The sequence below is a fragment of the Marmota flaviventris genome, chromosome 15 (assembly GCF_047511675.1).
Source record: "Marmota flaviventris isolate mMarFla1 chromosome 15, mMarFla1.hap1, whole genome shotgun sequence".
NCBI classification, from domain to species: Eukaryota; Metazoa; Chordata; class Mammalia; order Rodentia; family Sciuridae; genus Marmota; species Marmota flaviventris.
The window spans coordinates 56,930,610-56,953,917 of record NC_092512.1 but is presented as its reverse complement, the minus strand read 5'-3'; the positions used below and the strand labels follow the sequence as shown (position 1 = coordinate 56,953,917).

At 32.4% G+C, this 23,308-nt stretch overlaps 1 pseudogene; it reads left to right on the top strand.

The window, feature by feature from the left end:
* The first annotated feature begins 1,494 nt into the window (after positions 1-1,494).
* LOC114101592 (large ribosomal subunit protein eL42-like) lies at positions 1,495-1,826 on the top strand (annotated as a pseudogene).
* The last annotated feature ends 21,482 nt before the right edge of the window (positions 1,827-23,308 follow it).

Genomic DNA, 23,308 nt, shown 5'->3' with positions numbered 1-23,308 from the left:
TTTTCAATGCTATTATAAATAAAATTATTTTATTTTTTCAGTTTGTTAAACAGTAATGTATATAAGTGCAATTATTCTGTTAATTAAGTGTATCATTCTATTTTCCTGAACTTAATTATTATCAACAATGTGTTTTGCTGCATAGTTTTCAGTATTTTCTGCATAGAAGATCATGATTCTGTGAACAGATCTAATTTTAATTCTTTCCTAATTTGGATGACTTTTATTTATTTTTCTTGTTTAACGTCTTTGGTTGAAATTTCTAATACTTTGTTGAGTGGAAGCGATAAAAGAAGGCATCCTTGCTTTGTTTCTGATCATAGAGGAGAAGCTTTCAGTCTTTTACCTTTTAGCATGTTGTTTACTATGAATTTTTCATCCAGCTTCAGTTTTGATTTGCCAAGTTGAAGTAGTTTCTTTATTCTTAATTTGTTAGAGTTTTGATAATAAAATAATATTAATTTTTTCAAATATTTTTACTGCATCAAATGAGATAACTGTGTGTTTTCCTTTTCATTCTATAATGTGATAGATTATATTGATTTTTAAGTGTTGAATCATCCTTGCATTCCTGTAATAAATCCCATTTGATCATGATGCATAATATGTTTAATATGCTACTAAGTTCAGTTTTCTAGTATTTTATTGAGGATTATTACTTCAATAATGGTGTATACTTTTATTTTGGTATCGAAGTAATTCTGATCCTATACAATAAGTTTGGAATCATTCTACTTCAAATTTTTTGAAAAGTTTACAAGAGTTTGTATCAATTTTTCTTTACATGTTTGATGAAATTCAGATAGAAAAGTTATCAGATCCAATTCTTTTCCTTGTCTGGAGATGTTTGATTATTGATTCCATCTCTAGCAATTAAAGTTGTATTTACATTCCTATTTCTACATGATTTAATGTTGGTAAGTTTTGTGTTTCTATAAATTTGTCCATTGTATCTAGTTTATCCAATTTGTTAGTAGTCTATTAATTATAATCTCCACTTAAAATCTTGTTTTATTTTTGTACAATCTGTATTATCACCCCCACTTTCAGTTATGATTTTGGTAATCGAGTCTTCTCTTTTTTACTTAGTGCATCTAGCTAAATATTAATCACTTTTATTGATATTTTCAAATAATTAACTTTTGATTTCACTGCTTTTCTCTGTTTTTATTTTGTATTTAATTTTTCTCTGATCTAATCTTCATAATTTCCTTCTTTGAGCTACACTTAGCTTTAGTTTGTTCTTATTTTTCTAGTCCTTAAGTCATAAAGTCAGGCCACTGATTTGATATCTTTCTTGTTTATTATGCTAAGTTTTTATAGCTATGAAATTTTCTTTTAGCACTGCTTTCGCTTTGTCCCCTTAGTTTTGGTACATAGTATTTTCTCTCTCATTCATCTCTAAGTACCTTCTGATTTCCCTGAAGATTTCTTCTTTGTTCTATTTGTTCTTTTAGAGTGTATTGTTTCTGTGCCCATAAAGCTCTTGCAAACATGGTGAATGTTCCTAAAACCTGTCATATGTTCCATGAGAAGGGTGGCAAGCACCAACCCCATCAAGTGACACAGGACAAGAAGGGCAAGTGTTCTCTGTATGCACAGGGAAAGCAGCATTTTGACAGGAAACAGAGTAGTCAGAGTGGACAGACTAAAATGATTTAAAGTAGATTGTGCTGAGACTTGAGTGTGTTGAGCCCAAATGCAGAATTAAGAGAATCCTGACTATTTAGAGATACAAGCATTTTGAACTGGGCAGAGAAAAGAAGAGAAAGGGGTCAAGTGATTCAGTTCTAAGCTTCACTCTTTTTGTTATTGTTTTATTATGAATAGAATAAAATCTTGAGGTTATATTCACTTATTTTGTGGCAGCTGGTCTTTTGTGAAGGAATAAATTAGAGCAACAAGGAAAGAGTATATTGTTTATTTCTGCAAATGTTGATAATTTTCCAGATTTATTTCTGTTGTTGATTTCTAAACTCACCCCATTATTGTCAGAGAAGATAATTTTCACTATATCTAAAAAAAAAAAAAACCCTGATGTGTGGTAATTTATGATCTAGCATGGAAAATGTCCCACACACATTCAGGAAGACTGTATATATTTACAGCAGATAATCCAAAGTGCTTTGAATATCTATTAGAAATATTTGGTCTATTGTGTTAAGTCCTTCATCTATGTACTTAGCTTGTGTATGGTGGTTCTATCCATTATTGAAAAAGAATATGGGAGTTTCCACCACTTATAAAACTCCCTCTCTTCAATTCTGTTAGTTTTCATTTCATGTATTTTGATATTGTATCATTTGGGGCATAAATGTTTGTAATAGTTTACTTCTACTCTATTAAACCTTTTTTGAAATATAATATTTTTCTTTGTCATTCTTTGCCTCTCATACCTTTTTAAACTCTATTTTGTCCGATGTTAACATTGCCACCCCAGCTTCATTTTGGTTACTATTTACAAGGAATAACTTTTCCCCTTCTGTGATTATTTTATAGGTAGTATATAGTCATACTATGTGGTTTTATACATTTTGCCAATTTCGGTCTTTTGGTTGCAAACTCTAGTCGTTCTGGTTTGGATGTGAGGTGTCCTCCAAAAGCTCATATGTGAGACAATGAAAGAAGGTTTAGAGGAGAAACGATTTGGTTATGAGAACCTTAACTTCATCAGTGAATTAATCCCTTGATGGGATTAACTGAATGGTAACTGAGGGTGAGTAGAGTGTGTCAGGAGGAAGGGGGTCATTGGTGACATTCCTTTGGGGGATATATTTTGTATTTGGCAAGTGGAGTCTTTCTGCTCCCTGATCATCATGTGAGCTGCTTCCCTCCACCACACTCTTCCAACCAGATGTTGTGCCTCACCTTGAGCCCTAGGGGAATGGAGCTAGCCATCTATGGACTGAGACCTCTGAAAACCTGAGCCCCTAAATCAACTTTTCCTCCTCTAATATTATCCTTATCAGGTATTTTGGTCAAAACAATGATATAGCTGACTAAAACATTAGTCCATTTACATTTAAAGTAATTACTGATAAAGAGGGATTAACTTCCAACATTTTGCTATTTGTTTTCTATATACCTTTTGCTTGTCTCTTGTTTCCTGTTACTATTTTCTTTCAGTTTATCTGATTTTTTTTCATAGTGAAATGTTAGAATAATTCCTTATTTTTTGTGCATATTCTACAGATTTTTTTTATCATGATTACCTTGGGGATTACATTTAACATCCTAAAATTTAGCATTCTAATTCCAATTCATACCATCTTAATTTTAGTACCACATAAAACCTCCACTTCTTTATAACTCTGCCGTTACTTCTTTTTCTGTTTTGATTTAACAAAATTTCATCTTTCACATTGTAAACATAAACTAATAATTATTTTAAATGCCTAAACCTTTTAAATTATGTAGAAAACAAAACATTGAGTCACAAATCAAAATTAGAATAATACCAGCTTTTATACTAATAATTGTTTTTTTCAAATTGAATTATTCTCTTAAATAATGTGAAAAACAAAAACCGAGGTAACAAGTCATTGTTTCAATAATGCCAGCTTTTATTTGCCCATGTATTTACTTTTATTGAGATCTTTATTTTTTCATATGGCTTCTAGTTACTATCTTGAGTCTTTTCATTCCCAATGATTTTGCTTTTTATTCAAAAGGACCATGTGTTCTTATTTATTCTTATGCTTGTGTTTTTGTTGAAAACTGGACATTTTGCTCTAATAATGCAGTAACTCTGGAAATCCGATTCTCCTCCTTCCCCAGGGTTTGCATTTTGTTATTGCTTTTATTTATCGTTTTAATTGTTGTAGCCTGTCTCCATGTCAAGGACAAGCCTGAAGTGTAAATTAAGGTCTTCCCAGCTCTTTTCTGAGACTTTACCTTCCCCTGGGCATGCATAGTCACTTTCTAATCTTCCTCATATATACAGTTGTTTGGGCATATTCTAGTCATTAGTGTCTGGCTCCAAAAAGGCAAAATGGAAAAATGAAAGGTAGAGAAGGGTTGTAGCCCTTTAAATTCCCTGGAATTCACTTCAGCCTGGGGGTGACAGGGAGGAGCCCACAACAATGAGGGATACCAATTATAGCAACTAATTTGATCTGCACCTCCATAATCAGAAGCAACAGTTTCAGAACATGAACTCTCAATATTTTGAAGAGAGGGCCCTTTTCACTTACTTTCACTCCCCAAAACCATATGAAATTTGGTTCAGAAGCATGTGCACCCATGTCTACCATAGGGCTGTGATCAGGAAATGGGTAGCTATCTGCTAAGAGTTCAAATATACTAAAAATAATCTGAATTTACTGTCTAAATTTTTCTGTGAAAAGTTGTAATCCTTCAGTTGATGCCAGAGTTCCAAAATAGTTACATCAGGCAGATTCTGTCAGAGTATCTGTCATCTAGGTAGAGAGACAGATTCTTAGTACTTCAACTCCATCATCTTCCCAGGGTCATTTTTCAGTTTCTGTAATTTTATTTTATTTTTTGAGGGGAAGGTTGTCTTTGTTTTGTGGGGATTTTTGTTTGTTTTATTTTTAGAAATAAGACAACAAAACAACAATGATGCTCAAGGTCCAGCCTTATAATTTCTGATTAATTTTGTTTCCCCATCATTATTTGTTTCCCATATGATTATTGAGAACTGTTCCTGCTGTGACTAAAATGTTCAGTCAGTAAGAAGAACAAGATAGAAATATGTACCAGACCAAGTAGAGCTTTTGGGTATGACCCTATGGATTCTTCCTTCCAGAGGTAATTAGTTAAGAAAAAAAATTCAATCTAGTCATGCATTTAAAATTCACTCACATATTTAGTAAGACATATTTAACTGTGATATAACCTATAGAAAAATATTCTTTAAATATTCCCTAATGTAGGAAGATTTATGAAGTTCATTAACTGAGTAATTTTGGGGGGTTCTTACTTGAATTTTGTAGTTCGGTTTCAATATTCTGCCTTAAAATGCCTTGAATTATTGTAAATTAGAACCACTAACCCTGATTTTCTGTCATCACATCATTTGAAGGATGCTTGTGGTACATTGCTTACAAACACGATCCATTTCTCCACCCGTGACAGTATCTACTCACTGTGGAATAGAAATTTGTTCAGTCAGAGAATCAAGCAAACTTCTTCATTACCACTACCTTAAATATTTCTTGAAAATTGAGCCAGTCCGGTGCTTTACAAATGGGTGAGCCAGTTTCCAGACTAAGATTCTAGAAGCTTAAGACCTTTTGATAACTCTCTGGAAATCTCTCTCCTCTGTGAGAGAGGACCTGTACACATGGGCAGTGAAGACCCCAAAAAACCCAACATAAAATCAACATGGGCAAAATTTCCAAACTCCCTGAATTTTGAATGTACTCTTCAACTTGATAAAATAAATTAGAGAAGAAGGTCCAAAAAGTCAATAGAAAAATGAGCCAAAGATATGAATATATAATTCATGAATTCCTTAAAGCCTATGAAAAGTTGTTTAACCCCACTCATAATTAGAAAAATGCAAATTAAAGCTATACTCAGATACCATTCTCATTTATACTGATGAAAATTTAAAAGTACAACACATTCTCTTTGTCAGACCATACAGGTAGGTGATCATATTTATAGCTAGGATGAATGCCAACATACAAGTCATTCTAGAGGAAAATTGAAAATAACTAACAAAACTATTGAAGCAGTCAAGGTTGGTAAAGGAATACTGTTTCTAAAAATTTATTCTTAAGATATAAGCCCAAAATATAAAATATATTTGCTAGTATGATTTACCACAACAAGGTCCATAGTTTTAAAAAATAATGAAAGCAAGCAAAATGTTCAAATAAACAACAATAATTTTATTGAACTATGGTATGCCATTGTAATAGAACATTACTAAACTGAAAAAAGTAAGGAAGGTCTTATGATTAGATAGGGAGTGATTTCTAGTATTTGTTGTTAAGAAAGTAAAGTAGAAAATATTATCCATAATATGCAAGCTTTGCTTTCCATAAAAATTAAATAGAGACTGAGCATAATCACACATTAAATTTATATTAAAACCTCTGTTAGTGAAACACATAGAACTGGTATGTAACTAGACAGTCATATAGTGGAATAGAATAGAAGGTCAAGAAATACATCAACTACATGTGGAAATGTGTAAGTGATGAAACTGTTATTTCCAAGATAGAAAATTTAATAACTTATGCTGAGATACAGATACACTCATTTGTATAATAAGAAACAGGCAAGATATGTAAAAATTATTGAGAGTGATTTCCTCCAGGAAATGCTAGGAAGAAAGTAAAAGAGATGAAGTAATGGGAATGAAGTAAAAGTGATGGGAGAAATGACACACTTTTGAGTATACATTATTATAATAAAGTTCTGACTTTAGAAACATGTCAGTGTTTCATATCGTTAAAAAACAAAAATCTGAAAAGATCTGAAAAATGAGGAAGAAAAAAATCAAATATGAATGTAAAACAAAATAAATCAATCTAAATGTTTTTCTAGTGAATAAGAGCCACACTGTGTGTCACATCCTGTGGGTGTGGTGCTCGGGAAAAACTCGCCTAAGATTCAGTGGGACTGTATGATTGATTGCATAAATGAAGACAAAATTGAAGACTATCATAATAAGTAATTGTTGTGCTGTAGTTAGTAGTGGTTTATCACAATAATATAAGTTAGCAATTCTGAAATAACATATGATTTCTAGGATTGAGCAACCAAATAAATATATTATGGGTAGTAAGAATTGGTATTTCTCTTATAAAATGGAGTAACATGAAAGGACAGGGTGAAAAATGTACCCTATGTCATTGGAGGTGTATTTATGAATTCATGCTTTAAAACCAGTGAACAAATTCAAAAATAAATATTGAAGTATACTTTAAACTTTTATTCAAGTTTGGATGGTACCAGTGATGACTCTATAGTCTAGTTACACACTGATGGGACTTGCCATAATGCTGTCTTAGAATCTCATCGTGCAGGAAAATGAACTCATTTTATAAAAGATGAGTAATTACTTATTCTTGATTAAAAACAAACTGGATTCAGAGTGTCACATGAAGCCAGGGTTTCTCAGATGCATTCTCTACTACTTTGTCTACCCCAAGTGTGATACATGGATTTGGAGCATCATTTTCACCTTGAGTGAGTTAGTGACACAGAATCATGGGCTCTATCCAAGGTCTCCTAAATCACAATCTACATCCTAATAAGATGCCAGGAAGTCCCTGTACACGTTAAAGATCACAGGGCATTGCTCTAGAAGCAATGCAGATCCAAATCTATAGAAATATTCCTTTGTAGATATTATTGATCTTCTTTTTACTATTAAAGAAAAATAATCATGTGGAAGTCTATCAATCAATCAATCTATCAAGAAAAATATCATGTATATTTAATGGTAGGTAGCCATCTTAGGAGCATCCTGAAACAATCAAATTAATAAGTTAACAGCATTTAATAATAACCATATTGTTTTTTAAAAATATTAACACAACTAATGAACAAAACCTGACTTTGCTTCTTAACTATCAGCAAACACAAAAGGTGTCTTCTATTCTCTCATCTATGTAAAGAGCTAAGTTGGAAACTATGACAAAATGTTTATAACATATATCTTGTCTTTTTTTATAACGTGACTTGATTTATATTCATATCATCATTTTGTTTTATTTTTTTTTTCTAAGAAGAAGCACATATACTTGGGCAAACTATACAAATAAGTTAAAGATTTTGACAGAAAACAGTGTGCTCCTGAAGTCTATTGATATCTGTGGTAAAGGTTAGATTGGGGTGTAGCTGTTGATTCCTAAACTAGAACAGCATTCTTCTCATTATTCCTCTGAAGACATGGCCTCATATTGACCAACTGGTGCTGAGCTGAGCCTGAGCAGGCTTAAATTAGTTATTTTATATAATAACCTAAGTTGAATGCCCTGCTTCCAACTGTTTTCCTTGTCGTTATCTCCTTAGAGCAATAAACCAATTAGTGGAGCCCGTAGTGAGGGCTAGAGCTTACTCTTCTTAATATGAATTAGTGACACAAAGCTCTTCACTTACTTTGAGTCAGCATTTCAGATGATTATTAAAGAAATGAATTTCCCTGCAAGAAAATTGTTATTATAAAAGTGTTGCTGCTTTTGATTTCACACATATATTTTTGATGATTTGTTACGGTTTAGATCTGGGATGCAATTTTTAAAGAAATAGAAGATATTTGCTTCCTATTCTCATCTTTTATTATTATCATTAAAATAATTAACTGTCATTGAGCAGTTTTGTTACTTCCATTTTAAATATCTTCATTTCTACTTCAAATACATGTGCTAGACTTTTTATGTCTAGAAACGTCATTTTATTTTATTGTTTAGAGTCTCCAGGCAAAATGCTTCTTAACCCATTATAGGTAAAAGAAAAAAAATGAATAGATATCAGTTTTGTCATTTGACACTCAGATTTATACAGGCATATCAATCTGTGAGAGAGATTATCAACTTCTACCAGTTGCTGTTTGTGGTTGACCTATGCAAATTTTTATTTGCACTTAGAAAGTAGAAAATAAAACTCAAAAGGGAAGTAGAAAAATAAAACTCAAAAAATTTAAAAATATATGCTAGTACTTAAGGAATAGGAAGTTAACATAAGTATAGTTTTGGTAGTTTGGGTTTTTTTTTACAGCATACTTTAAATGATAAATTTTTCAAGTTAGTGGGAATTGTGCTGAGGTTCCTAATGAATTAAAAATTTTGTTAGGACTTGATTATGCATCAAATTTCAGTAATTTCAAAAATATTCAGTGTTTTGTTGGTTCAGGTATGTGTTTCCTGGGTTCACTTAAGGTAGGAAAAAGTATTATAAGACAAATACAGGCATCCTGGTATATAAAGCACTCCTTGCACTCAAGCTTTTGGGCACTTCAGTGTCACCAATTATCATGTGTTTAGCCTGTCTCCTAGGACTTCTTCCCAAAGAGAATATGGGGTCATGAAACATAGACATAGATGTAGATACAGAAATTAGAAGAGCAAAGCCAATCAACAATCTTAATTTCAGATTAAAAATAAGTTTTATTTGCTTGGAACAAAAGGGGCAAATAACCTAGAGGACAGAGAGGGGTCTTCTGATTCAATGAGTTCTGCATTAAATCTTCACATAAAAATTTGTATGATATGCACTTTCGAATAGTTTTTCTTCTTTTCAGATCCTTATAACCATTGTCAATATAATGTAGATAGATATTACCAGATTTAATAGTCATAATTTTAGCTCCAAGTTTTGAACAATTTGAACCCATGAGTCCAGTTAACCTTAACCCTTCAAGTGACTCCTTGTCTCTGGGCTAGAACAAACATGAATCCTTTATCACTATGTCATAAAGAGCTACAGCTATGGGTATCCTGGAGAGGGATTACAGTTTCAGGGGCAATGGGTAATAATTTGGGGAGAAAAGCTGGGGAACAACTGCTATTTATTAACCAGGAAGTAATTTAAAAAATATCTAAATTAGTGCATAAGAGGTTAATGCCACCTCTGTTTGTTGTGATTACAAAGGGAAAGCTTATAAAATAATTTTTGAGAAGGACTGTATTACTTACTAAGAAAAATGTTTAATACAACCCCAAACAGGAGGAAAATGAGGAAATCTCATGTTTAATTAGTAATTCCAGAATAAATCATTAAAGACAAATCCCCAAGAAATATAGTTTCTTTAACTTACCAGTAAGTGAAAACAAACCAATGTTAATATTTAAACATAAAGACTGTCAAGAATTGTAAAAATTTGAGATTGTTTACCCCACTTAAAAATTAAATAAATAACCAGTCACAGTTTGAGGAAGACATGAAGTCCAGGGTTAAAAAAAAAGAAAGAAAGAAGGAAAAGTAAACATGACCCCTTCAGATCCAGCAAGAAATATGATCATTGGTGTGTTTGTGTCAATTCCTCTTGTCCTCAAGTCACTTGGAGCCGTATTGATGGGACCAAAATGAAGTCTGTGTGCATAGCAGTCTATATGACAAAAAAACTGAAACCCTGAGTTTAGGTCAAATAAATCTTTTAAAATGAGCAGTAGGCTTAAATGCACTTTCTTTGGGAAAAACACTATTTCTAGTTTCAAAAATTGTTCACTGAACAAACATTCTTGAAATGATAATCAGGAATAACGACCAATCAAGATTCCTATTTACAAGATGTACAGACACAGACTTAGAAAGAAAATGATAAACACACTAATATCATGTATTTAACATTAAACTGTCATGAAAAAAAATGTTTCGCTACCCTTGATGACCACTCAGGCATCACCTACTTAGCCCTTTTTCCTCCCACTTTCATGTTAGCAGGCACTGCTATTTTACCATCTATATGGTTTTGCCTTTTGCAGATGTAGGATATATAGACTTTATACTGGCTTATTTGACTTCAGAGTGTGTGCTGAAATTTTACCCATGTCTTCTATGGCCATTTCTCTTTATTACTGGTAAACTGCCAAACTGTCTTCATTTTTTTTTTTCCACTAGCAATGACTGAGTTTCTTACAAGCAAATGGTTGTCAATTTTGGAGAATTTTAACATTTCTAATAAGACATTTAACCTGGAATTATTTATTATTCTTTTAACGTTTATGAGATCAATAGTGATGAATCATCTTTCTTTTATGGAAACAGTGATTTGTCTTCAATATTTTTCTGAGGCTGGCTTCTGGCTTACCAATTCTACCAATAGCTAAACTGTCAGATCTTGCTTTTGTTTTCTCTATTTTTTTTTCCTATTTTAAATCTTGTTAGTCTCTGTTTTATTATTTATTTCTGTCCTGCTTGTTTTAGATTTAACTTATTCTACTTTTTGAGATTCTCAATGATAAATTTTAGGTTGCTGATTTTTGGAAGTTTCTTCCCTTCTGATGTACTCATACAGCAGAATAAATTCTCATCAAAAAGAGATTAGATATACCACTTCTGCTACATCCAAATGTTGTGGCATTTTGAACTTGCATTTTAATTTAGGCTGAAATATTTCAAAATTAATTTTAAAACATGTTTCTTGATTCATGTGACTCTTACAAGTGTGTTATTTAATCTCCAAATACTTGGAGACTATCTTGCTATGTTTCTTTTATTGATTTTTAATTCAAATTAATTTTGATCTGAGAACATAATTTGTATAATTTGTGTTCTTTTCATTGTTTTCTATGAGCCAGAATATGGTGTACTTTGGTGAATGTTTGCTGTGAGTTAAGTAGTATGTTCTTCTGTTGTTTAATGACATATTCTGCAAGTCTCACTTCCTCTGCTTACGTAGACCTGAGTTTTGCTCCTGAAAAAAATTAACATTTTTGTGAATACAGTCTGGTAGTCATGAATTCTCTCAGTTTTTGATTGGCATAACATATCTTTATTTTCCCTTAATTTTGTAGAATGATTTTGCTAGATATAGAATTTTAGGTGGCTGGGTACATTTTTTAATATTTATTTTGTGTTGTAGTTAGACATAATACCTTTATTTTATTTATTCATTTTATGTGATGCTGAGGATCGAACCCAGCGTCTCGCACATGCAAGGTGAGTGCTCTACCGCTGAGCCACAACTGCAACCCAATTTTTTTTCTTTTAACAGCTTAAATATTTCCGTCCATTGTGTTGCTTGCATGGTTAATGGACAGAAGTTCTCGGTAATTCTTATCCTTTTTCCTTTATAGATTTGGTGTTTTTCTTTCCCTCTAGCATCTTTCAAAGATTTTATGTTTGTCTTTGATTTTTATACAGTTTGAATATGATATTCTAGTAGAATAACTGATATTCTCTGAGTTTTCTGACTTTGTGCTTGTGTGTCTTCCATTAATATTCTTTAAGATTTCAGCTATCAACCTCAAATATTTCTTCTATTTCACTTATATTTATTCTTCTGATTACACATATGTTGCTCCGTTTGAACTTGTTCTGAATTTCTTGGATATTCTGTTCAATTTTATTCATTCTTTCTTCTATTACATTTCAGTTTCTAAGTCTCTGACCTATATGCACAACCTCTGATTTTTCTGTTTTTGTTTTAAACATTTCCTTTTGATCTGTTTTTGAATTTCCTCTCTGTTTTCATTTCTTTTCTGTTATTTTCAGTTCTCTATCATTTCTGTTGAAAATTTTTACAATATGAACCACTCACTTCAAACCTTCTCTTTGACAGTTCCATACTCTATGTCATTGTAAGGTTCTTTAGTGTCTTTAGATTTATCCTTGTATTTTTGGATGACATGAAATTTTCAATGAAATAGGGAAATTTTGTACTATTAGGGACTGACTTATGCAGACTTTAAGTGTGAGGACTCACCAATCTGATTAGGAGTTGGGCTGTGTTTAATGTTTACTGTAGCTGTAGGTGACAAAGATTTTACTTCTACTATCTTTTTTGTCTCTTCATTTGCCTTCTCTAAAATGCCCCTCCAGAGTTTGCATTTTGTAGTTCTTACAGCTATACTCTACTGTTGTACTATGGCCCTGCTTACATGGTGACCATATAGGGAAGTGTTTTATCACTTTTTGACTAAATTTCAGTCATTTAGTCATCTTGAATTTCTGAGCTATGATCTACACAAGTATTTCTCCATTCTTTAGATTTTTTATTCCACCCCTCTCGGATTAGACATAAAGCAAGAAAGAGATGAAAACCAAAGAATTATGTACCTTGTGGTAGAATTACTCTATGGTAAAGGCATTTTTTTTTCTTTTTTGGGGGGTGGGGTGGGGCTCTAATCAGTTATACATGATAGAAGAGTGCATTTAATTCATTATATGCAAATGGAGCACAACTTTTCATTTCTCTGGTTGTACACGATGTAGAGTCGCACCACATGTGTAGTCATACATACATGTACCTAGGGTAATGATATTCATCTCATTCTAGATATATGCCATATAAGAGAGCTCTGTTAACCATCCTAGTAAGTGTGACATAATAGCTCATTGAAGTATGAATTTGCATTACTGTATATCAGTCTTTGAGTAGATCATAATTTTTGTATAATATCATTTTTATCCCTCAAGAAATTCCTTTTTCAAAGAAATGCCTTTAACATTTCTTCTTGTACAAACTTACTGGCAATAGATTTTGTCAGATTTATTCACAGAATAATTTTTTAAGTTATCATCTTTTAAAATAGATAATTTTTTAGTTGTAGAATTCTAGGTTACCAGATTTTTTTTTTTTTTTAGCTTTTAACTCTGTTCCATTGTTATCTAGTTTGCATAATTTCTAAAAAATAATCACTGCATTTCTGATCTTAGTTCTAATGCATAGGCCTTTTTTAATTTTTCTGGATGTTTTAAACATTTCTTTTTCACTGTATTTATCAAGAAAGTTATTTGAAATTCTTTGGCCTGTGAGTTCATAGTTTTTTCAAAACTGGGAAATTTTTCTATCATAATTCTCTAGATTTTTTTCTATTTTGTCCTTAATCTCTTCCTGAAAGTACAATTAAGTCCACATTTGACCACTACTGTTAATTTTGTCTCATTTCTCTCTGTGCTACATTTAAAAATTCTTTTGTGACATCTTCAAATCCATTAATCTTTTTTTTTGTAGTACTTTATGAAATGATGATCATGGAAAGTAAAATTTTTATTGCGAATATTATATTTTTTATCTACAGAATTCGATTTGGTTCTCTTTTTGTATCTTGTATTTTTCAATTCCTTTTTTAAAGTTCGGGAGCATATTTGTAATAACTATTTCAAAGTTTCAGTCTGGTAATTATATCATCTCTGTTAGTTTATGACTGTTTCTAACAATTTCTCATTCTAGATATGGATCACTTTTTTAAAAAAATTCATCATGTTTAGTAAATTTTTATTTGGTGCTAAATGTTGTGAATTTTATAGTGTTGAGTATCATATTGCTATTCTTCTATGAAGAATAAAGATAGTTAAACTCTTTGCATATAATGTTTCCTCAGGTTAGTTTTAAGCTTTTATAAGGTGAGTATAGGTAGCTTTTTATTATGGATCTAATTTCATTTCATTACTCAAATCTGGGCTTCTGAGTCTCTCCTGAAAGCCTAGTATATACAACTATTTCCCAGCATTTATGGAATATTGGTTCCAGTACTTTCCCCAAACACAGAAATCCTTGGATGCCCAAGTTCCTACGTAAGATGTGATAGTATTTGTATATATATATATATATATATATATATATATATATATATATATATATATATATATTCTCCTGTATAAGTTAAATTATCTCTAGATTACTTATAATACCTAATACAAGCTAAATGTTATAAAAATATTATTATACCATATTTTTAGAGAATAATGACAAGGAAAAAAGTCTGCAAATATTTTAAAAGAAAAATTTTGCTCTGTGGTGTTGAATCCAGAGACGAATCCAGGGATGTGAAAAGTCCACTGTGGCCTGCTGGAGAGAAGTTGAATTATTCCCAGATTTCTCTGAGCTCTGGAAGTGTTATTCTAATAGAGCTCCTTTGATTATTCTTTCCTATAATTGTTTTGGCTAGCCTCATGGGATTTTGCCCTATACATGACAAATTGATATACAAACGAAATGTGATGATGTTTTTTGTGTTATACTCCCTACCTTCTGGCACTCTACCCTCTAAAGTCTAGAAACTTCTTCCTTCTCAAAACTGAGATTTCTTCCTTAACAAATATATCAAGCTCTGTTCCATTTTCCTTGCCTCCAGTCAGAAATTGACCACTGGCATAAGATGTACGTCATCTTTTCCTTCATGATGAGACAAGGGAAAATGCAGGGCAGTAATCTTCATGAGTAGAAGCAGAATTGTTTACCAAAATTTGCAAATAATTTTTCTTTTTGACTTCTACACAAATAGATATTTTGTTTTCTGGATTTTTCAGAGGACAAGAGCGTAGAGTTAAGATAATTTCTTTATAAGCCAGAGAAAAATAATTTAAGTCATATTATTCATGTAAAAAATTTTGTTTCCCAAGGTTTGAAATTATTGTAGTTTCATCTCAGTATTGATACACAAAATAGTATGATTATTTTAGAGATTTTAAAGCCTTTCATGGATTATATCATTTATAATACTTTGCAGATGAAAAATTCATAATGACAAGATTAAAGCGAATTATTTCTGTTGTAATTTCTGTGCAAATTAACCAACAATTGGATTTCAAAACTCTCAAAAAAATCTTGTTTAATTTATTCATCTATCCATCCAACAAATATTGGGTACACATTAGGCAAGCTTCTTCATTTTAAATGTCAAGTATCATTTTTTGAATCAGGTTTGTTTTCTATGCACTTCTTTTTGCTTTTACCAGATGTGCCCAAAACTGACTTGATTTGCTGCTTTTGCCTACTATACAAATCTGACTGCTGTGTGACTATTCCAAGTAAGAAAAACTGTTAAATGGGCCACAGTACCCAACTTCACTCCTCCATTTATTTTCTTGAAATCAAAGGCAAATGCTCTTTTTTCTTTACTGTTAAGGGTCTCTACAGGGAATATATTTTCAATGAAGACATAAATAATTTTTATGAACTAATTGAAAAAGATTTCCTTAGTTATGTAGCAAAGAAATCATATTTTTTTTCCCATGGAGTCTCTGTTATGGAAGCCAGAAAGTGAAAATGTTTATTATTATTATTTTTAATAATTCTCTTATATCTGATTGGACAATGAATGTAAATGAAAGTTACAGTGGCTTTTCTGAGAAAACTTTTATTAAAGAAAAATATAGCTTTGGCCTGTGGAATTTTTGTTTCACTTATTTTTTATTTACTCGTTTTCTGGATATAGGCCCCTTGCTGGGTATGTGACAATCATCTTACAACCATGTGATGGCAAGCTTTAAGACAATGTCTGCATGCCCTAAACAAATAATACAGCCAAGATCCTTGACCCAGGGGCCTTGAACAGTTGAGATATTACTCTTATTGGAACTTTCTAATGTGGGATAAATGAATAATTATTTTACTATTACTTTCTATTTTATTTGGCTTTCAATAAAATGAATTTGTATCTGATTAAAATATATTCTTTATTTAACAGTTTCCAATTAGCTTCTATGATAAAACAGAAGACTGCTGGGATGTTTACTCTGAAAATAAGAGTTTGCCCACACATCTACTGCCAGGAAAGAAGAAGTTGATTAAGTCCCTTATGTGTAAGATATTCAGAACAGAGGAAATATTTAAAACAGATTTGTTACTATGTTGTTCTTTTATTTTTTGTCATTTTTTACTTTTTATCATTTTTACTTTTTAAATTTAGGTTAACACATGTAGGGGAAGAGGATTTTCCTGTTTTGTTCATCATAAAGAACCATAGAAGGAATTGGTGCACCACCTTTGTTATTTCACCAAAAATGTTTTTTAGAGTCTGCTCATACCATATTAGATTTGCACCCTGGCTCTGGTGTTTACTAGCTATGCAATCTAGGCAAATGAGCTAACTTCACAAAGTCTTTATTTATTTTTCTTTTAAATGTGAATAAAACACATCTAGATCACATAGTTGTGAAAATTAAATGAAGCAATATGTGTTTATGTTCAGTGTCTGAAATATATTACATATTAATTCATCATTGCTATTGTTAGTTGTAGTGTTAATTATTACTCATCTTCTAAAGTTTCTGGTGTACTCTGTTAGTTAAAATTACTGGTGTACTCTGTTAGTTAAAATTACTTTGATAATCTGTATTTGTTATCCTAGCCAGCTTGCACAAAATTACATTGACCCACAAAATTCTATCATTGCTCATATGTAGACATATGCACATTTTCTCTGCATAATATAATTTGAACATCCAATCAGTCACCTCACTGTAAATGTCATGGTCAAAACAATACCCAAATCAATGACTATCAACCTAAGTAGAGGATTTAGACTACAGAGACAATATGTACCAGTTTGACTCTGTATATAAGATTCTTTAATGGTATTAATAATTTAGTAATCATTAACTGAAATGTAGAACTTAGAAGCAGGTAGGCCATGTGAGTACTTTAATAGGGTACTCTATTTTTATCCCACTTTTAAAAATTCAGATGTAAATATATCAACATTAGAAAGAGGTTTGAATCTTGCACACTTAAAAGTTTCAAGTTGATACATGTTGTATTAGTTTGCTAGGGCTGCCATAACAGAATACCACACATTGAATGTCTTAAACAATAGAAATTTATTTTCTCATAATTCTGGAAGCTAGAAGTCTGTGATCAATATGTCAACAGGGCTGGTTTCTTCTAAAACCTCTCTTCTCAGCTTGTAGATGGCCATTGTGTTAATCAGCTTTTTGTCACTGTGTGGCCACCAAAATGGTAAGATCAACCTACAGGGGGAAACCATTTATTTTGTTTATTTGTTTCAGAGGTTTTCAGTCCATAGTTGGCCAACTACTTTGTTTTGGGCCTAAGGTAAAACAGAACATCATGGGGTATATCAGAGGAAAACTGCTTAGCTTATGGCATCTAAGAAGCAGAGAAGAACAAGGGACAATATATAATCTTCAAAGACATTTCTTCAGAGACCTATTTCCCTCAGTCACTCCCTACCTGCCTAAAGTTACCACACAAACTATTAATCCCTCCAATGGATTCATCAACTGATTAGGTTACAACCCTCATAATCAAATTATTTCACCTTTGTACATTCCTGTATTAACTACCATGAGCTTTTGGAGAACACTTTATAAGCAAACCATAATAATCATCTCCTTCTTGTGTCATCTGATGATCTTCTCTCTGCACATGTCTGTGTCCTTATCTCCCTTCTCCTAAGGACATCAGTTGTTTTGAGTTAGAACCTGCTGTAATGACTTCATTTAAACTTCAGTACCTCTTTAAAGAGTACAACTCCAAATATAATCACACTCTGAGGTATGAGGATGTTTTTAGGACACCAAGATATGAATTTTGGGGTAGGCACAATTTAATCCATAGCATGTTGGTAAACTAGATTGTGAAACAGTGCATATAAAATAGAGCATTATCTCACTTTATACAGATGCTCCTTAGTTTACAATAGGGTTATATCCAATAAACCCATCATAAATTGGAGTATTATAAATTAAAAATGCTTTTAATACATTAAGTCTCCTGAATTTCAGAGCTGAGCAATACAATACAGAGGGGTATTAATGGCTCATCTTCATGATCATGTGACTAACAGGGAGCTGCACAGGGCTACCTGATGCTGTCGCCCAGCATCACAAGAGAGGATTATAATGCATATCACCATCCCAGGAAAAGATCGAAACTCAGAGTATGGGTTATACTGAATACTTACAGCCTTTATGCCACCACAAAACAAAACCATCATAAATTAAATCATCATAAGTGGGATATCATCTGTATATTTAGAACTTTGATCCATAATTTTAAATCTTATCCTAATTCAAATTTATTTCTTACTGGAATAAATTAAGACATTGTAGTAATTGATGGATTTCCTTCAATCATGTCTAATAACTTATTTAAAGATCCTTTGCAGCTGGGAACTGTGGCACATGCCTGTAAGCTCAGCGGCCCAGGAAGCTAAGGCAGAAGGATCGCAAGTTCAAAACCAGCCTCAGCAATAAAGTGAGGTGCTAAGAAACTCGTGACACTCTACCTCTAAATAAAAAAAAAAAAAAAACTTAACACCAAAAAAAAATAAAAAATCAATCAATCAATACATGGACTGAAGAGCTGAACTATGCTTCTCAGAAGAATATATACAATGGATTAACAAATACATGAAAAAATGTTCAACATCTCTAGTAATTAGAGAAATGCAAATCAAAACTACTCTAAGATTTCCACTCATGCCAGTCAGAATGGCAATTATCAAGAATACAAACAACAATAAGTGTTGGTGAGGATGTGGGGAGAAAGGCACACTCATACATTGCTGGTGGGACTGCGAATTGGTGCAGCCAATATGGAAAGCAGAATGGAGATACCTTAGAAAACTTGGAATGGAACCACCATTTGACCCAGCTATGCCCCTCCTCAGTCTATATCCAAAGGACTTAAAAAAGCATACAATAATAACACAGCCACATCAATGTTTATAGAAGCTCAATTCACAATAGCTAAACTGTGCAACCAATCTAGATGCTCTTCAGTAGATGAATGGATAAAGAAAATGTGGTATAAATACATGATGGAACATTATTCAGCATTAAAAGAGAATAAAATTATGGCATTTGCAGGTAATTGGATGGAGTTGGAGAATATCATGTTAAGCAAAGTAAGCTAATCCCCAAAAAACCAAAGGCTTAAAGTTCTCTGTGATAAGTGGATGCTGATCCATATGGCAGGGGAAAGGCTTGGGAAAAATGGAGGAATTTGATTGGGGAAAAGGGGGGATGTGTATGAGGAAAGGAAATATGGTGGAATGAGATGGACATGACTACTCTAGGTATATGTATGACTGAACATATGGTGCAATGCTACATCATGTACAAACAGAGAAATGAAAAGTTGTGCTGCAATTGTGTACAATGAATCAAAATTCATTCTGTTGTCATATATACCTAATTAGAATAAACGAATTAAAAAAAAACATATTTAGATTTGGAAATTGAAAAAAATAAACAAGGCTGGGGATTTGGCTTAGTGGTCTAGTGTCCCTGAGTATAATCTCCATACCCCCCAAAAAATAAAAACTGATTTGCAGAGATTATTTTTCTAATTAATGCATTAATGGTTTGAGCATAGCCCAGACTTTCTGCCAAGTCAGCGAATCAAAATATGGCTTAGGTATTTAGAAACACCTATTTGAAAATTAGGCAAGGTAGAAATATTTAAATACATTGTCAAATGTATTTGTGGAACCTAATAGATCTATTATTATCGCTCTCAAAGTTTAAGTTAACTTTTTAAAAGGGAAATATCCCTAAGCTTTTTCTGATATAAATTTTCCATAATTATTTTTCTCCTTTCATTACATATAGGAACACATGCTTTTATTCAGTTCCTATTAATCAAAATTATTATCATGTGAGTAGTGGAATTATTTTATCTGCTAATAATATTTATAATATTTGACTGTGTGTCTGCATACATAGCATATAGGAAGCCGTTGAACGTACAATATTTATTTTTCTTGTCTAATGTGCCGCATGTTTTAACAATTGCAATGTTGGGAGAAAAGAAAGGAGTAATGTTTGATGGGGCACAGGGAACTGTTCCCCAGAGGCTCACAGAGAATAGCATGTGATAACTTGCAGGGAAGCATTTGAATAGTAGTGAGATTTTCCTTAATGTCTGCACAGTTGTAATACAAATTAGGTAAAAATAACAAAATGTATAGAAGCATTCTGCAGTCATTGTATCTATTTTCCTTAGCATGTATTTTTCCTGAAAAATCACCCTTTCCTCTAGTAGACATTTATTATGCATGATTATGCATATATGTTTACAGCATAAGTGTATTAGAATTTACAAGTTTTCACTTTAGCTGTTTATATAGCCCAGCATGCAATACTCACTTCCTTCTTTGTTAAATTTCCAGTGGTTTATTTTGTTTTCAATAGATGAATTAGAAAATCTTAGAAAATTGGTTACTGAAAATTGAAATGGGAATGGTGGGATCTATTCTGAAACATGCCTTTTGGTGTTTACCTCAAAGTATGCTTCTGTGTGCTTGCTTGATTTACATTTAGCAATATCTAAGTGCAAATAGTAATCATACACCAAAGTAAACGGGACTGTATGCAATTGCTTCCTCCGTTTCTTCAATTGCAGTTGCAATCCCATAGATTCCAATCTTGACAGGTAGCATAATTAGAAAATTCTCTTTGTCTTATTAAATGTGACTCTTCTCAATAGAATTCACTTCATTGCCAACAAAGAACAGAAAATATACTTCAAATCTAAAATGGGAAATCAAGGGGGACTGTTTTATTTTTATCTGTCTTTGTGCAAGCGACATTATTATCAAAGGATATTGTAATGCTGAAAATGTACTTTGGGGATTTAAATCACGCATTAGCCTGGAAAGCAAAAAGTGCTGTAGGGCCCATGCAATATATTTTCTCATTAATCTGATTGAAAGATTATCCTTCCTATAGCTATGAAAAGTCTAATACTCATATATCCATCCTCTGTGCTAGTAAGATTCAGCTTTGTGCAAAGTCATTGTCTCTTGTGTTGGGGGTCCAATACTTTTTTTTCTCTCTGCATAAGCCCATCTGTATTAAAATAAATTCAGAGCAGACCGCCATTTCATGCACACATTTTGATTATTTCATAAGCTGCTGTGGAAAATGGAAGTATCAGCAAGTCATGCAGTTTCCTGGTAATGTAATGCTGTCATTACCTCAGTGGTCATGTGAAAAAGTTTAGCTATACTGTCTTTGACAAATGTTCAGTGAGTCAAAACAGTGCATTTAAATGAAATGCAGATATGAATGGGCCATTATTGCAATCACAATTCCAGCTTCTAAATTATCTTATATGAATATATACACTTTCTCTGTAACCTGACATTTGTAATGCATAACTAGCACTGCATTTCCTCCACCACCCACCCCTCCTCTTTCTCTGCATCATCCGTCTTCCAGATTCAGAATGAAGGAGGATTGTGATCAGAGGCTGCATGCAGTAATTGAAGACACTCCTGATGATTTCATGCAATCAGAGTGGCATATTATTTGTGATGAAAATTAGCTAAAGAGACAAAGCAGATGTATAGGTTGCCTTGCTATAGTCAATGCCTTTACAAAAGACAAGCAAATCTATGTGAACAAGCCCCATCAAAAGGAAACCCCAACCACTTACATGCTTTTCCACATAAGAGACTCACTGAAAATTTTGTGTAACCTTAGTCGTAACTTGCAGCACTTTGTGATTTTCAGTTTTAATGAAACTACAGAAAATGTCTTAAACTGAATGATTTCCATTCAGAGCACTTTGAGTGCTGATACCATGAATAGTATAGATGGCTCCAGCCATAACTGTCACACAGATAATATTCTTTTATGCCTCAAGACACTAAGATGGTGCTGTAGATAACCAAAAGAAATAAGCTGCCACCATCACTAATCTGCAGCTTTGAAACACTATAGCTTTTGCATGGTTAAGAGAAGGTAAAATCACCTACCAGAGTAATAGAGAAGACATTTAAAAAGTGAACAGGGCCTAGAAGAATTAAAGCTTTTCATATTTATTTGTAATCCATATGCACCATGGATCAAATCGTCCATGTCCTGTTTTATGAGTTTATGTATGACAATTGGAAATGCAAAATGAGCTGAGGACTTTACATTCCCCCAGGACATTTTTTGCTAATGTAGTGAAATGAAGATCTAAGGAGTATTTGGCTTTAGTGTTCCCTTCAGAGGTTAACTTTGGAGATCTTAAGTGTGTCCTTATGGCTGGATTTGTAATGTGTGGAGCAGATTGGAGTGTATTATGATATTCAGATGCAACACCCGAGCAATATAAAAAAATTGCTGCCTATATTTTTCTCACCCAGCAAATATTGCTTGAGGCTTTTTACATGGATAAAATTGAATTTTACATTCCCATTGCATAATGTGACTGACTTATCAACTACTTTCTCTGTGTGTGAGTCTGAGGTTTGGTGAACACAAATCATAACCAAAGTTTGATGAACATCTTCTATAAAGCTAGGATACTAGATCCATAAAAAGAACATAATTAGTTTTATGCTTGAACCATATTTTGGGGTGAAATACATCACTTCATATCACAATGGAATATATCTTTACTGATAAGAAAAATAGTAATCCTTGCTGCTTGTTCATAAGAAAGAAGTATAAGATCAAAATAAATTTTGAAACACAAAAGGTATTGATTCTTACTTAATTTAAGTAGTTTTCTCCATATTTAGTTTGGAACTCTCTAATCAGAAATCTTTATTTGCAAATACAGCTTGACCTTCAAGACTCAGGAAATCACACAGAATAAAATAATGATAAACTAAATATGAATTCATATTTCACAATGAATTCATTTCTGGATTATTTGTTCTAAGAATGTGATAGCTTTCCAGGGAAAAGAAAAATTTTACTGGAAAATGTAGAGTAAGACCCACATTTTTTTTTAGTCAAACACAAAAACTATCAATACTAATCTGCTAATTTGTGTTCCAAAATGCAATCATATTGTTGGGACAAAAACACAATGCATTCAGGAAGCTATTAAATGCACAGCAGTATTTGAAATCGAACCACAGTGACTTGTTGTTATGGCATGCTGACATTATTGGTTCTTGTATATAGTTACATAATGATCTCTGAAGCCAGCTTTAAAAAGTGTTCTATAAAACCAGTTAACAGATGTCAAAAGCTG